General features: G+C 37.5%; 1 pseudogene; it reads left to right on the top strand.

The window, feature by feature from the left end:
- Nucleotides 1–1,129: 1,129 nt before the first annotated feature.
- Nucleotides 1,130–2,885, top strand: LOC105472854 (T-complex protein 1 subunit eta pseudogene; annotated as a pseudogene).
- Nucleotides 2,886–17,356: the final 14,471 nt, after the last annotated feature.

Raw genomic sequence — 17,356 nt, 5'->3', positions numbered from 1 at the left:
AAACGTGCCAAGGACACTGTAATTCAAAGAAATGCTGCCAGTTAAGAAAACTTGTTTGTAAAGTAAGTATGATTTTATTTTATTTTATTTTACTTTATTTTATTTTATTTTTTATTTTTTTGAGATGGAGTCTCGCTCTGTCGCCCAGGCTAGAGTGCAGTGGCGCGATCTCGGCTCACTGCAAGCTCCGCCTCCTGGTTTCACGCCATACTTCTGCCTCAGACTCCCGAGTAGCTGGGACTACAGGCACCTGCCACCACGCCTGGCTAATTTCTTGTATTTTTAATAGAGACAGGGTTTCACCATGTTTGCCAGGATGGTCTCGATCTCCTGACCTCGTGATCCGCCCGCCTCGGCCTCCCAAAGTGCTGGGATTACAGGTGTGAGCCATCGCGCCCGACGGAGTAGTATGATTTTATAATGTAAATAACAAGAACACTTTTCTTAAAGCATAACCTCAAGGCTGTACCATAAAGGAAAAGCAAGTCCATATTAAAGCCCTACTTTCACTTCTGAATTTTATTGCACTTTATTTGTGCTTCACAGATACAGTATTTTTCACAAATTGAAAGTTTGTGGCAACCTTGTGTCAAGTTCATATTTCCAATAACACATGCTCATTTTGTGTCTCTACGTACATATTGGTAATTCTTGCAATACTTCAAACTGTGTCATTATTATTATATCTGTTATGGTGATCTGTGATCACTGATCTTTGATGTTACTATTATAACTGTTTTTGAGGCACCACAAATTGTGCCAAAATAAGATGTAAAACTTAATCAGTAAATGTTGTGTGTGTTCTGACTGCTCCACTGACTGGTCATTCCCTGGTCTCAGTCCCTTTCCTTGGGCCTCCCTATTCCCTGAGACACGACAATATTGAAATCAGGTTAATTAATAATCCTAGAGAAAGGAATAGTCACACAACTCTCACATGAAATCAAAAGCTAGAAATGATTAAGCTTTGTGAGGAAGGCATGCCAAAAGCTGACATAAGCCAAAAGCTAACCCTCCTGTGCCGAAATTAGCCAACTTGTAAATGCAGAGGAAAAGTTACTGAATAAAATTAAAAGTGCTACTCCAGTGAACACAAGAATATGAAAGTCAAACAGCCGGGTGGCCGGGTCTCGGAGAAGAGGGGAGAGTGGCGGGCTGCTGAATAAGCTTCCAAAATGATGCCCACACCTGTTATCCTATTGAAAGAGGGGACTGATAGCTTCCAAAGCATCCCCCAGCTTGTGAGTAACATCAGTGCCTGCCAGGTGATTGCTGAAGCTGTAAAAACCACCCTGGGTCCCCATGGCATGGACAAGCTTACTGTAGATTGCAGAGGCAAAGCAACAATTTCTAATGATGGGGCCACAATTCTGAAACTTCTTGATGTTGTCCATCCTGCAGCAAAGACTTTGGTAGACATTGCCAAATCCTAATCATCATTCAAGCTTTCCGCACAGCCACCCAGCTGGCAGTTAACAAGATCAAAGAGATTGCTGTGACTGTGAAGAAGGCAGATAAAGTGGAGCAGAGGAAGCTGCCGGAAAAGTGCGCCATGACTGCTCTGAGCTCCAAGCTGATCTCCCAGCAGAAAGCTTTCTTTGTTAAGACGGTGGTGGATGCAGTGATGATGCTCAATGATTTGCTGCAGCTTAAAATGATTGGAATCAAGAAGGTACAGGGTGGAGCCCTCGAGGATTCTCAGCTGGTAGCTGGTGTTGCATTCAAGAAGACTTTCTCTTACGCTGGGTTTGAAATGCAACCCAAAAAGTACCACAATCCCAAGATCGCCCTTTTGAATGTCGAGCTCAAGTTGAAAGCTGAGAAAGACAATGCCGAGATAAGAGTCCACACAGTTGAGAATTATCAGGCAATTGTTGATGCTGAGTGGAACATTCTCTAATGACAAGTTAGAGAAGATCCATCATTCTGGAGCCAAAGTTGTCTTGTCCAAACTCCCCACTGGGGATGTGGCCACCCAGTACTTTGCTGACAGAGACATGTTCTGTGCTGGCCGAGTACCTGAGGAGGATCTGAAGAGGACAATGATGGCCTGTGGAGGCTCAATCCAGACCAGTCTGAATACTCTGTCAGCAGATGTGCTGGGTCGATGCCAGGTGTTTGAAGAGACCCAGATTGGAGGCGAGAGGTACAATTTTTTTACTGGCTGCCCCAAGGCCAAGACATGCACCTTCATCCTCCGTGGTGGTGCCCAGTAGTTTATGGAGGAGACAGAGGGGTCCCTGCATGATGCCATCATGATCATCAGGAGGACTATCAAGAATGATTCAGTGGTGGCTGGTGGCGGGGCCATTGAGATGGAGCTCTCCAAGTACCTGCAGGATTATTCAAGGACTGTTCCAGGAAAACAGCAGCTGTTGATTGGGGCGTATGCCAAGGCCTTGGAGATTATCCCACACCAGCTGTGTGACAATGCTGGCTTTGATGCCACAAACATTCTCAACAAGCTGCGGGCTCGGCATGACCAGAGGGGCATATGGTATGGGGTGGACATCAACAACGAGGACATTGCTGACAACTTTGAGGCCTTCGTGTGGGAGTCAGCTATGGTGCGGATCAATGCCCTCACAGCAGCCTCTGAGGCTGCGTGCCTGATCGTGTCTGTAGATGAAACCATCAAGAACCCCCGCTCGACTGTGGATGCTCCCCCAGCAGCAGGCTGCGGCCGTGGTGATGGCCGCCCGCACTGAGAGGCACCCCACCTATCACATGACTGGCTGACTGCTGGGTGCACCTACTCTCCTTGGGTTGGTTACTTCATTTTACAAGGAAGGGGTAGCAGTTGGCCCACTCTCTTCTCACTGGAGGCTATTTAAATAAAATGTAAGACTTCGGAAAAAAAAAAAAGAAAGAAAGTCAAACAGCCTTACTGCTGATATGGAGAGAGAAAGTTTTAGTGGTTTGAGTAGAAGAACAAATCAGCTACAACATTCCCTTAACCCAAAGCCTAATCCAGAGAAAGGCCCTAACTCTCTTCAATACTATGAAGGGTGAGTGAGATGAGGAAGCTGCAGAAGAAAAGTTGGAAGCTAGCAGAGGTTGCTTCATGAGGTTTAATAAAAGCTGTCTTCATAACATAAAAGTTCAAGGTGAAGGAGCAAGCACTGATGTAGAAGCTGCTGTAAGTTATCCAGAAGATATAGCTAAGATCATTGATGCCATCTAAGACTTCTGGAGCAGGAGAGAAGTCAATGCTTGGCTCCAAGGCTTCAAAGAGCAAGCTGAAAACTGGATGGAGCTGGAGGCCTTTACTCTAAGTAACTCAGGACTGGAAAGCCAAATACCATATGTTCTTAGTTATAAGTGGGAGTTAAGCTATGAGGAAGCAAAGGCATGAAAATGATATAATAGACTTTGCGGGCTTGGCAGCGAAGGTTAGGAAAGGGGTGAGGGGCAAAAGACTACATATTGGGTACAGTGTACACTGCTCAGGTGATGGGTGCACTAAAATCTCAGAAATCACCACTAAAGCACTAATCCATGTAATCAAAAAACACCTGTACCTCAAGAACTATTGAAATTAAAAAATTGAAAAAAAAAAAGAGTAGGCTGACTCAAAATTTAGGGGCTAATGCAGCTGGGGACTTTAAGTTGAAGCCAATGCTTATTTCCTATTTCAAAAGTATTAGGATCCTAAGGAATCATGGTAAATCTACTCTGCCTGTGCTCTATAAATTGAATAACAAAGCCTGAATGACAGCCAATCTGTTTACAGCATGATACAATACATATTTTAAGCCCACTGTTGAGACCTACTGCTCAGGAAAAAAAAAAAAAAAAAGCTTCCTTTCCTAATGTAACCGCTCACTGACAACACACTTGGTCATCTAAGAGTACTGATGGAGATGTCTAAGTAGATTAATAATGTTTTCATGCCTGTTAACACAACATCCATTCTGCAGACTATGGATCAAGAAGTAATTTTGACTTTCCATTCTTATTATTTAAGAAATACATTCTTTAAGGCTATAGCTGCCATAGATAGTGATTCCTCTGATGGATCTGAGCAAAGTAAAATGAAAACCTTCTGGAAAGAATTCACTATTCTTGATTCATTCATAACATTCATGATTCATGGGAGGACATCAAAATGTCATCATTAACAGTATTTTGAAAGAAGTTGATTCCACCCCTCATGGTTGACTTTGAGGGGTTCAAGACTTCAGTGAAGGATGTGTCTCCATAGCAAAGAAAGAATAAGTGGCAGAGCCTGAAGACATGACTGAATTGCTGCAATCTCTTGATAAAACTTTCACAAGTTAGGAGTTGCTTATTAGGGATTAGCAAAGAAAGTAATTTCTTGAGGTGGAATCTACTCTTGGTGGAGATGCTGTGAATATTGTTGATATGATAAGAACAGATTTAGAATATTACATAAACTTAGTTAACAAAGCAGTAGAGGGGTCAGAGAGGATTAGCTAAAATTTTGAAAGTTCTACTGTGGGTAAAATGCTATCAAACATCATCAAATGCTATGGAGAAGTCTTTTGTGAAAGGAAGAGTCAATCAATATGTCAAAATTCATTTTTGTCTTTCTTTCTTTAATTGCCACAGTCACCACCACCTTGATCAATCAGCAACCATCAAATTCTGAGACAAGACATTCCACCAACAAAAAGATTATGACTTGCTGAACGCTCAGATGATCATTAGCATTTTTTAACAATAAAGTATTTTTAATTAAGATGTATACATTATTTTTAGACCTAACGCTATTGCACATTTAACAGACTATAGTATAGTATGAACATAACTTTTTATACGCACGAGAAAGCCAACAAATTTGTATGAGTCACTTTATTGTGATATTCCTTTTAATGTGGTGGTCAAAACCACACCTGTAGTATCTCTGAGGTATGCCTGTATATGTTATTGGCAGACTCTGCAATACAGTCACTTACTGCATCAGTTTGCTTGAGAATTAGGGATTTTCTAGAATGTTGGACTTTCAATGCTAAAACCAGAAAGTCCCAGGCAAATTGGGAGAAGTCGTTCACCCTATTCTGAAGCTACCTTAGCTATGATTTCCTTCTACTCACTAGCAATATAAACTATAAAGAGAAGGTGATCACAAAAACTACTTTCAGGTACCATTTGTGCCCAACTTTACATTTAAACATTATGCTATACAATGTAAGAAGCACAGAACAAGACAGGAAAAATGATTTATTGCTAACAGGCAGATTTTGTTTCTTTCTTTGAGTTTATCTCTATAGTTTAATTCTTCTTTAATTGTTACTCATTATTTATGCTTTTGAAAAATCACCCTGTTACCTTATGATCCAGCAATTCCACTCCTAGGTATATACCTAAAGTAACTGAAAATAGGGACTCAAACAGATACTTGTACACCAATGTTCATTGCAGCATTATTCACAATAGTCAAAAAGTGGAAACAACTCACATGTCCCTCGACAGATGGATAGATAAGCAAGACTTGTTATATACATACAATGAAATATTATTCAGTCATAAAAAGGAATGAAATTCTGACATATGCCACAAAATGGATGGACCTTGACGATATTATGCTAAATTAAATGAGCTAAATGCAAAAGGATGAATGTATGATTCCACTTATATGAAATATCTTGAATAGGCAAATTCATAGAAAAAGTAAACTGGAGTTTACCAGGGGCTAGGGAGAGGGAGAATGAGGAGGTACTGCTTAATGGTTATGAAGTTTCTGTTTGGAGTAATGAAGAAGTTTTGGAAATAGTAGTAATGATTACACAACATTGTGAATGTAATTACAGTCATGTGCCACATAGTCATGTTTTAGTCAATAAGGAACCACATATACAATGGTACTTTCATAAGATGATAATAGAGTGGAAAAATTCCTATCACCCGTTGATGTCATAGCTGTGGTAACTTTGCAGTGCAATACATTACCTTTTCTATGTTTAGAAAGGTTTAGCTATGCATATACCATTGTGTTACAATTGCCTACAGTATCTATTCAGTACAGTAACATGCTGTACAAGTTTGTAGCCTGGAAGCAATAGGCTATACCACGTAGCCTAGGTATGTAGTAGGCTATACCGTCTAGATTTTTGTAAGTACACCCTATGACATTTGCACAATGATAAAATAGCCTAATAATGCATTTCTTAGACTGTATCCCTGTTACTGACGTATGACTAATGTGACTGAATTGCACACTTTAAAATGATAAATTTTATGTTATATATATTTTACTACAATATAAACATATCAGAAAAATCACATCTAAGGAATGGAAAAAGTCAACAAGGAAAATGTAGGCAAAGTATTCAAGTTTACGGCTAATCTAGTATTAAAACCATTAAAAAAGTTGGGTTTGCTAAACTCAGAATTATATCCGGTGAAATATGAAGTGGATCTCTCTCTTATGCCTTCAACATATTTCCCTTTTCTATACTTAGATCTCTAGTCAAAGGTTAAGCATTTTCCAAATATATTCTCTATTACAAGTACCTTAGACATGTGTGGGTGAGATTAGCTGCTTAAGCACCAGAGGAGAGGTAGCTCTTCAACTGAAACTAATGAGTAATACCCTGTGTACTTAATAACACCAGTCTTCAGAAATATAAGTCATCTCAGACTTGAGGTACAAAAAAATGCACTTTAGAGTTGAAATATGCCAGGAAGATGCCTCTTCCAGGCTTCATCCTACAAGGCTCCATAAACTCTGAATCTTGTTTCCAATTATCCATTCCTATAGTAACTCTCTCCCAAATTGTACCTGCAAAAGGTTCTTTTGCATATATTAATAGAAATACAATTTTTCTAGCACATCTGTTGAAAAGATTATATTTTCTAATTGAATCACCTTGGTACCTTTGTCAAGAATCAGCTGACTATATATAGCGAAGTCTAATTTTAGACCCTCTATTCTTTTTTTAAAATAATTTCAACTTTCATTTTAGATTCAGGGGCATATATGCAGGTTTGTTACCTGGGTATATTGTGTGATGCTCAGGTTTGGGGTGCAATTGATCCCATCACCCAAGTACTGAGCATAGTAACCAATAGTTAGTTTTTCAACTTTTGTCCCCCTTCCTCCCTCCCTCCTCTAGTAGTCTCCAGTGTCTATTGTTGCCATCTTTATGTCCATGAGTAGCCATTGTTTAGCTTCCACTTATGAGAACATGAAAGACCCTCTGTCTTATTGTTAATCTATATTTCTATCTTTATGCCAAAATCAAAGTACCATGTATCTGATTTTAAGACACTATAATTCCTCCAACTTTGTTTTTTATTTTCAAAATTTCTCTATACTAGATTTTTTTGTTTCTTTATAAATTTTAGAATGAATTTTTCAATTTCTACCAAGGAAAGCCTGCTAAGATTTTGACATCTTAACAGTATTGAGTCATCTAATTCATAAGCATGGTATATGTCTCCATTTGTTTAGACTTTCTTTAATTTCTCACAACAATGTTTGGTAGTTTTAAGAATACAGGACTAGCACATATTTTACTAAATGTATTCTTAAATATTACACTTTTCAATTCTATTACAAATGGTATTGATTTCATTGAAATTTCTAATTGTTCACTGTAAGTACACTAAATTATTATTATGCACAGTAGTTATGTTCTATAAAGTCTCCATAAACACTGAATTAGCAAAACTAAACCATTGTTCCTAGGGAAAATAAAGATAAAGTTCCTGCAAGTCTCTGGTAATGTTTTTATCAACAGCTCAGTACATAATCTTGTTTTATGTATATTTATGCTTAAAGACACGTTATTTCTTATATATTGTTGACTCATTAACATTGAACTCATAGCCAACAACACTGTAACTCATGCCTGAACAAAGCTTATTTGATACACACATTTTCTTTGTAAGGCATATCACAGCTTTCCTGCACTTAAGAATACTAGACATCACTTCTGCAATATGATTGGGGGCCATTTTGAACAGCAAAACCACTCCAAAAAAGCACAATTATGCAAAAAGTGGCATTAAATAGAGCACAAAAAGGGCACTTGTTTATAGTATGAGAGATGAAATAACAAGACAGAGCATCATCTTGTTCAACATCAGCAGGGAATATGAACATCAGGTGACTTAAATTTTTCACTGCTCTGTGCATGTCCACAAGTGAGTGTGAGAGTGCCAGGAGTATACAATTGGGGGTTACAAATCAATTAAAATTGCCTAAAGCTATAGGCAAATTCCAAAGTACAGAAGCTGCTAAAATGAGGATGGTATATATAAATAGATTTCATTTTCCAATTGTTTACACAGTTCATATTGATCTTGTATGCTGTGACTTTGCTGAACTCACAAGTTTTAGTCATTTTTTGGAGAGGCCTTAGGATTTTCCACATAGATTATTTTGTAATCTGTAAACTCTTCTATACTCTGATTTTCTGCATACATCTCCCATCAATTATTAAGAGAGGAATGTTGAAGTCTCCAACTATAATTATGGATTTCTATTTCTCACTTCAATTATATGAGTTTTTGTATCATGTATTTTAAATCTCTGCTGTTATGCACACGGGTATTTGCAATTGTTATGTCCTTTTCATGAATTGATCAATTTATCATTATCCCTAGTAATATTCCTTGTTCTGAAATTTATTTTATATAATATTAATATAATCACCCCAGCTTACTTTAAAGTGGTGCATGCATATTATGTCTTTATCTATTTTTAGTTTATCTGTCTTTAGCATTAAAGTTGCTTTCTTAGAAACAGCATATAGCTGGGACTTGATTTTTAATCCAATGAGACAACCTCTTCCTTTTAGTTGGATTCTTTAGATCATTTATATTTAGTGTGAATATTAATATGGTTGGCTTCATATATCTAGCATCTTATTATTTGTTTCCTATTTTTCCCAATTATCCTTTGTTTCCTTTTTCCATTTTCCTGCTTTCTTCTGGAATAATTGAATATTTTTATAATTTCACTTTATTTTCATCATGGTCTTATTAGTTTTATCTCTTTGTTTTATTTTACTATTGCTCTAGGATTTGTCAAGGGATAATGAGACCACCACTCAATACCTCAAATAAAAAAATAAGAGAAAGGAAGAGCCATGCTGATTAGACAGAGCAGAGAAGATGACTGATTATATATTTATTTAGGGGAAGTGTGGAGCTCAGGGATTGGCAGACCTTAAGAGGAAAAAGTAGATTGAGATTGACATCATCTGTAGAAGTATGGTTACTGATATCCATACAGATGATAACATATCAGAAGAGCAGAAAAATGTTGAAAGAAAGGCAAGATATACATGTGTGTATATATATGTATATATGTGTATATATATATACATATATGTGTGTATATATGTGTGTGTGTATATGTGTGTGTATATATACACACACACACGCACACACAGGTGCACGTGCACACACACACACACGAATATTATTCAACCTCAAAAAAAGAAGGAAATCCTGCCATTGGCAACAACATGAATGAACCTGGAGGACATTATGCCAAGTGAAATAAGCCAGACACAGAAGGACAAACACTACATGATGCCATTTGTTATGAGAAATTGAAAACAGTCAAACTCATAGAAAAAGAGTAGAATTATGATTACCAGGGACTGGAGTGAGGAGGAAATGGGAAAGTATTAGTAAAAGGACACAAAGTTTCAGTTATATGAGATGAATAAATCTCAGAGATGTACTATACAATGTAGTGCCTACAGTTAAGAGTACTGTAATATTTTAAAATTTGCTGAGAGGGTAGATCTTATGTTAAGTGTTCTTATCACAAAATAATAATAACAATACATAAAGAAGCCAGGAGGAAACATTTATAGGTGGTGGATATGTTTATGGCATAGATTGTGATAATGGTCTCATAGGTATACACTCATCTTCAAACTCATTAAGTTTTGTACGTTAGGTATGTATACCTTTTTGTATGTCAATCACACCTACATAATAATCCATCATATATAATAGAGTGATTTTTTTAAAACAAACTAATTTAACCATTTTTAAAGGACAGGTGTTTTGCTTTTTTTTGGTTTAATAATTAATTAATACTTAAGTTAATGTTTAATCACACGTAGCAGTTAAGTGTATGGACACTGGAATCAGGCTGTCTCAATCTTGGTCCCACCATTTAAAAGCTGTATGAGACTGATTCATGTACTCATTCCTTCTTTGCCCCTGCTTCCTCATCTGTAAAATGAAAGTGATAATAATATCAATTTTATAGGGCTGTTGTGAACATTAAATGAGCTATATGTGTGTAAAGAACTATATCAATTATCTATTGCTGCATAACAAGCCTGTATTACAAAATATTCCAAAACTTATTTGCTTAAAATAAGAACCATTTATTTAGCTCACAATTGGGTAGGTCACAATTTGGGCTGTGCTTCTCTGGGAGTTTCTTCCCCTGGTCTCAATGCAGCTTACTCCAGTGTATACAGTCCATCATTGACCAACTATTCATCCTGCTTCTGGAGTTTGACTCATTGTCGGCTCTAATGATGGAGGTAAGTAGACCTTGTGCCCCAGTCCTCCCATAGAGTAGCCTGGGCTTGTTCACAGGATTGTTTAGGCATCTAAGAGCAGCAACAGAGCAACTCCACTACTCAAGCACTTTCAAAATCCACCTGTGTTACATTTGCTATTTTTCTCATTTATCAATACAAGTCATATTTTTCTAGCCCAGTGTTAGTATAGGAAGTTATCATCTGTGGTATAGATATGAAGAAGGGACAAATTTGTAGACATTTTTTGAAATATACCATAGAACACAGTAAAATTGTAACTATTTAATACATGTTATTTTTTATTTACCTTATTGTAATATATCATAATACAATAAGCATATAGTAGTCATTATTTACAAATAATAGATAGTAATAAAATCATGTAGCCAAGGCATTATTTATTAAGTCCATCACATCAGTGCACTGTTATGGCTAAAATAAATGTCTTTGTCTTGGTCCAACTGATCTTTTCACTCTGTCTCTGTGCAATTATTACAACTTCAGGGGACATCTCTTGCCTCCAGTTCTACAATCATGTAGTGCTGCAAAATCCCTTCTCTCTGCACTCTTCAGTGAGAACAGTTGTATAAATCACCCAGAATGTTGGCAAGAAAAGAGCTACTTCTGGGCTGAGTGCTTTTTGGAAAAAATCTTTCCTGCTACCCAGAAGTCATTTACATAGGTTAATTCCTGGGGGTTAAAATCCATGGCACCCCTTTTGCTGCTGCAGCTGTGAGAGAAATTGCCTTTTTGCAGCATCACAGAGGGATTACTGCTTAAGCATTTTATGCACACTTACATGCAGGCACTCCTGGCATCAGAAATACTGTTTACTGGCCCTGCACATTTAGGTCTGAATAGCCCTCCCTCCCTGGATTTGTTATTCTCCTGACACCAAATGTCACATTTATTGCCCCAATGAAGTATTGCCTGAATCCTCCTGGATCAAGCACTCATCTGTAAATCATTGCTCAATCATTCTCTGGTCCTACATTCCCAAACTTGACTTAATCATAGATAAGTCTGTTCATAGCCCACAAGTCTTCACTGAACCTCAATAACCTACAAGTCACCTACTTCTCTGTGGCAGGATGATTCATTGAGATATTTATTTTACCTTGTTCTTGCTGCAGTAAGAGAATACAAAGAATAAAAGGGAAATTTTCCTTATCCTTCCTCCCTTCCAAGAAGAATAATCATGTCCCTGTGATCAATATCCCTTGATCTGTGGGAATTATTGTAGTAGGTTCTTTGTTTTCCAGAAGAGACCCTGAAAGCAACACCCTTCCCACTACCCCAACCTTACTCCACATCTTTGGGAAGAAGCTGGTACTTGGGAAACAGGGATTAACAGCCTGAACTTTGGAGAGAGAGAGGGCAAAAGAGAGAGAGATTCCTACAGAGTCAAAGTGTTTTGGGAAGGGAGGGGAATATTGTTTATTTCAGGTGTGGATAGAAGACTTGAACCCCTTTTCCATGCAGTGGCCCAGAAGTGATAAGACCTCTGATGTGGTAACACATGGGTAGCATGTCCCAGGGCCTTTGGAGCCATGGCCAAAATTTTGTAAGGGAGTGTTCATATTCAAATGGGACAAGTACAGTTGGGCAATGAACATCTTAGCAGCAACTGTGATAGAATAAAGACCTGAGTCCCCTTTTTCAAGTTTTCTACATTGTATGAGCCCTAGTAAGGAAGTAGTAACGAAATAGCTCTGTCCAGCATCCTCTGTCTCATATGCCTATAATTAGATTTCCTCCTAGCCCTACAACAATCAAGCCAGAAAACAAGGCTATGTATTACCTTTCTCACATCTTAGTCAAGGTGCAAAATTATAGTGACATACCAAAAAATAAAATCTTCATCAAGTTTCTAGGAACTGGTTTTCTAAGCTATTTTCCATCCTCATAGTTTTTGGTTTCATGCTAGTCACCAGAAATCCAGGGATAAAAGAAGATACACAGTAGTAGCCAGGAATTAGTGGGAGCCTAATATGTCAGTGCTAAAATCTCATCTAGATCTGGTACACAATAGCTAGCTGACTGGCACCAGTAGGCCTGTTAGCAGGTGTGAGATAAAGAGAATTCAGATCCTACCATGGCTCAAAAAGCAATTACACAGAAATGTTGCTGCAGGACTTAACATTAAAAACTCTCCATCAGTTCTAGTTGGCTCTAACCACCAGTCCAAAGGCAATTTTCTCCCAAACTTTAGGCATTATAGATTCTCTCTTTCCCCTTGAACCTGAAAATCCAGCTGTGTTCTCTCGCTTCTGACATCAGCATTACTGGCTTTGATACAGCCAACCATCTGGTTGATGAGGCATGAGGCAGAATGGAATCCAGCTCACTGTTCTCTGCTGTTTCCACATGAACATTACAAAATCCACTGGCATCAGCATGGATGAGGAGCTGTGACCCAGACTTACAAGGAATTAGCACATTAAATGACCCTGGGTCATAATTTCTGATGACTATGAAGGACCTTTTCATGTTGAGATGAAGGTGGCTCTTGTGATAACCTGGAACTTTGGGAAACACTTTTTAGTCAGATGATCTTTACAGGAAGTTCACCAGTTGATATGACATCTTCAGTACAGGTGGTAGAGTAGGAATCTAGACTGCTGAGAAAAAGAGTTTAAGGATTTTAGCTATTTCATTGTTTCAAGTGTGAAATATATCTGTTCATTTACTGTTTGAATTCAGATTTCTGCATAAACTGCTTTTATTTTTTTCCTACTCCTTTTCAACATCATATCTGTAAGTACCAAATTTCTTCCCATCAGTGTAAAGCATTTTTTCACTTCCCACCCCCAGCCTCACTCCTCCAGCTTTTTTGTCATTTCTGCCTTTGGAAATTATAAAGGGAGAGGAGAGACAATAACAACAACAACAACAACAAAAACAAAAACAGGAGTAAGAAGGGCAATATGATTTTGTAATTAGAGAACCTGGATTTAGTCTGTTCTGCTATTTACAAAATGAAGTGGTCTTTGTGTACCATCATTTGAACTCTGTGCCTCACATTCCCAACCTGTAAAACAGGGGAAAAAATAGTAAATGATGAAAGGAGTGGTCTGTGTAAACTAGAAAGCCATTAGAGATATTATTTATTTATTAAAGGAAAATTGAGAAAAGAATTTTGAACTTCTTATCACACCAGAAGTAGAGGCAATAAAATTAAAGTTGACAAAGAAAACTGTAGTTTTTCCTTTTCATTTTTCTCATGAGCCTTGAAGTCGGGTCTATACCTGTTTCGTTTACTTCTTTCATTACAGAGATGAAGTATCTGAGTAGGTTTTCCCCAGCGTTAAGTAGAGTTCTCTCTCTCTCTCTCTCTCTCTCTCCCCCCTCCCCTACTCCCTCCCTCCCCCACCCCCCATCCCCACCTTTCTCCTTTCTCTCTCCCTCTCTGCAGGGAATAGAAATTTGGGATTCAGGAAGCAGCACCAGTCCTCTACTCATTTACCTGCCTGTGGCCAGTCTGTGTTTCCTGGACTGTTCAGTTGCCCTCCTCTAGTTCTCCTTTGAAACTAAAATACATTAAAAAAAAAAAAAAAGGCTGTCCACAGCCACTGCCTTGCTCGATGTGACTATGCAAACCTATTTTATTCTTACTTTGTATTCAGGACACATGCACTCCTCCTCCTGTAGTATTTGCTGATATACTTTGCACTCCAGCTGCTGCAATATTTAAATCAGTGATTCAGTATACAGACCACACAATGTGCCACTACACTCCAACAGGCAAGGTCTGTCTCTCCATGGGGACAGAGGATCTAAGCATCTGTCATTCTCCTCCCATCGCTTATAATTAACCACACACCCCTTTACACATATAAATATTTATGTGCAAAAATAAAATTCCCTGGTGCTTTAAGCCAATCTCTCTTCTCCTCAGTGAGCTTCAGAAGTTGCCAAAATAAATTTTTTACTTAATTTGAGAGTCTGTAAGAAACTCTCTAGTGTTAAGAACTTACATAATTATATTCTGAGAAAATAATTTCAAACCTCAAACTTCTAGAATGTAAGCTCCATGCAGGAGTGATCTTTGTCTCTGTCACAGATATATCCCATGTGCTTAGAAGAGTCTCTGGGATATAGTGTGAGCTCAATTAGTATTTTTTAAATGTTGAAGGATGAAATGTACAGGAACCCCAATTATAATACATGATTCTGTTGTTTAGGATGAAGAATTTAAGACTAGTATTCTAGGCAAACATTGCAGAACCTGAAAGTACTTTGATATTAAATGAGAACAATCCAGAGTGAGAAATAATCATGAGACGTAAAGTTTGCCTATTATTCAGTCCACAAATCATTATTAACTATTGCCAGACATCATCACATTGGATCCTGAAGCAATTATAAATGATAAATAATTGCCTTTACCCTCAAGTAACTCTTGGCTTGTACGTGATTTGCAAAGGATGGTCTACGGATTGCCTATCAGTATTTGTTAAAAGTACAGATTCTCAGTTCCCATCACAAACTTATTGAACCAGAATCACTGAGGATGATCATTGGAATCTGTATTTTCAATCCGTTAGCCAGGGAAAACTTATGAACACTAATGTTTGAGAAGGTAGCCTAGTGGAACTCAAGTTATTTGACTGTTTCTCAGGAATTCTTTGGTCTGTGCTACCATTCAAGTTAGGTTTACATTGTCAAGCCCAAACAACTCTTAGTGAATGGGTAAAACATAATGATATTAAAATAACATGATCAGCCGGGCACAGTGGTTCACGCCTGTAATCCCAGCACTTTGGGAGGCCGAGGCGGGTGGATCACCTGAGTCTGGGGGTTTGGGACCAGCCTGGCCAATCTGGTGAAACCCTGTCTCTACTAAAAAATACAAAAATTAGCTGGGCACACTTGTAATCCCAGCTACTTAGGAGGATGAGGCAGGAGAATTGCTTGAACCTAGGAGGCGGAGGTTGCAGTGAGCCAAGATCGCACCACTGCACTCCAGCCTGGGCCACAGAGCAAGACTCCTTCTAAATAAATAAATAAATAAATACAAACATGATCATTTTAGATTAATAGTTCAGTATTAGAGCATACAAAACAGTCCTCTTTAAAACTAATCCTTACTGGGACTGGTGATTTGAGATGAAGAAACAAAAAGATAAACATACAGCACATACTTGTAGACTTTCAGAAACAGACCTAAATCAAATGTCTTACATGTTCTCTAAGCTCCTAAGCTTCTGCAAAAAAGTGTTTGAAACTTACCTCAGGCTTCATCAATTTCAAATATTTCAGTGTATCCATTAATCTGTTCTGCTGAGCGATAACTTCAGAATTGACTGACACCTGCACACCTTCTTGCAAAGACTAATTAGGTCCTCAGTGCCCAAAGTATAGTCAGAATCAACTACCATCTGGCTCAGAATGGTGCTGCCTAACATTCTGAATGTTTAGCTTTAATTAGGTGTTTGTATAATTTTATGCAATTTTCTATGGACTACTGACATAGAACATCTTTAAACCCCTGTGGATTGGAAAATCCATCTCCCAGTCATTCTTCCCCCACCTGAATGTTTCCTTGTACCTGGATTCAGCAGGAGGATTATTTTCCATCCTTCATTTCTCTAACGTCTTCTTCACTTCTACTCTTTTATTTTTACACATTGTTCAATTCTGTAAGTTGTACTGGCTTGTGAATCTTGTCCTGTATGGCTCCTGACACCTTTAATAGCCATTTTCTCCAATTTAACATTCTTGCTAATCCTCCTCTAACTCTTACCAATTCTTTTTGAAATGATTTGTAAACATTTAATATTTAATTATTTTCCTTGTTCTGTACCTCAGCACCATGCTATTTACTGTTTCACTAAGTAAAGAATTAGTAAATTTGATTGTTTGATTACATCATAACATTGATTATTATTTATAGGTTATATTATGCTCTCATGCTTTGTGGAAAAAGCATATTAAATTTAATGCCAGCCAGAAAAAAATGAAAATTGCACTTTTTTGGGGGAATGCAAATATTGGTCACTGAGCTAGCTGCAAACACCTCCTTAACATTTCAAAAAATAACAAATTAATAATAATTTGAGATAACACCATTTAATGTCTTAATGTTAAACTGTGCATATTTGCTGTTAATCAAAACAATTTTTTAAACTCAAAGCGATGGCACTTAATGTTCTTTTAATTATGCAAGGAGCTAATCAATTTGTCCCTTAAATGGATGTTCAACTGATTAAGAGAAGCTAATCATCAGTTACGAAATCCATAAGGCACAGATGAGTCAGGTTTAAAACGCCTTTTTGCTAACTTGGGACCAATAATTCTGTCTCCTTAAATTACCTCTTATTTCAGTTGGGAGAAGTTACTTTCTTTCCTTAAATATGTAAATGTTATACTTTTACCTGTGGAAATTAAAGCCTACTTCAGCCTATAGTTAGGAATCAAATCAAGAATGATGCTGTAAGTGTTCAGTTTCTTATTTTACCCCTAAAGGACAATAACTAAGCAAGGGAATTATGATTCAGCATTAAGAATAGGTTGCTATGAATTAAGTAAGACAGTTTAGATGTTTGACTCTCTTTGATACTATAAAGAGGATTTAGGCATGTTAATTGTTCAGTACTCTAAAAAGATTATTTCATCCAATAACATTCATTTAATCAACAGATATTTATTAAACATCTATTATTTGCCAGGTATTGTGCCATACACCAAAAGTGTAAGGGCACTTAAGGCATAGTTCCTGACCTTAAAGGCCAACTAAGAAACAAAAAGCAACATCATGAAGGATAATTAGATACATTTTTTACCTGTTAAGAGTCACTAAAAAAATAAAATGAAACAAACAAGAAAAAGAGGTAGATTCACATAGCAATGTGTTATATAATAACTTACAC

Source organism: Macaca nemestrina, chromosome 7, assembly GCF_043159975.1.
Source record: "Macaca nemestrina isolate mMacNem1 chromosome 7, mMacNem.hap1, whole genome shotgun sequence".
Taxonomy (NCBI): domain Eukaryota; kingdom Metazoa; phylum Chordata; class Mammalia; order Primates; family Cercopithecidae; genus Macaca; species Macaca nemestrina.
This window is presented reverse-complemented; position numbering and strand designations above follow the sequence as displayed.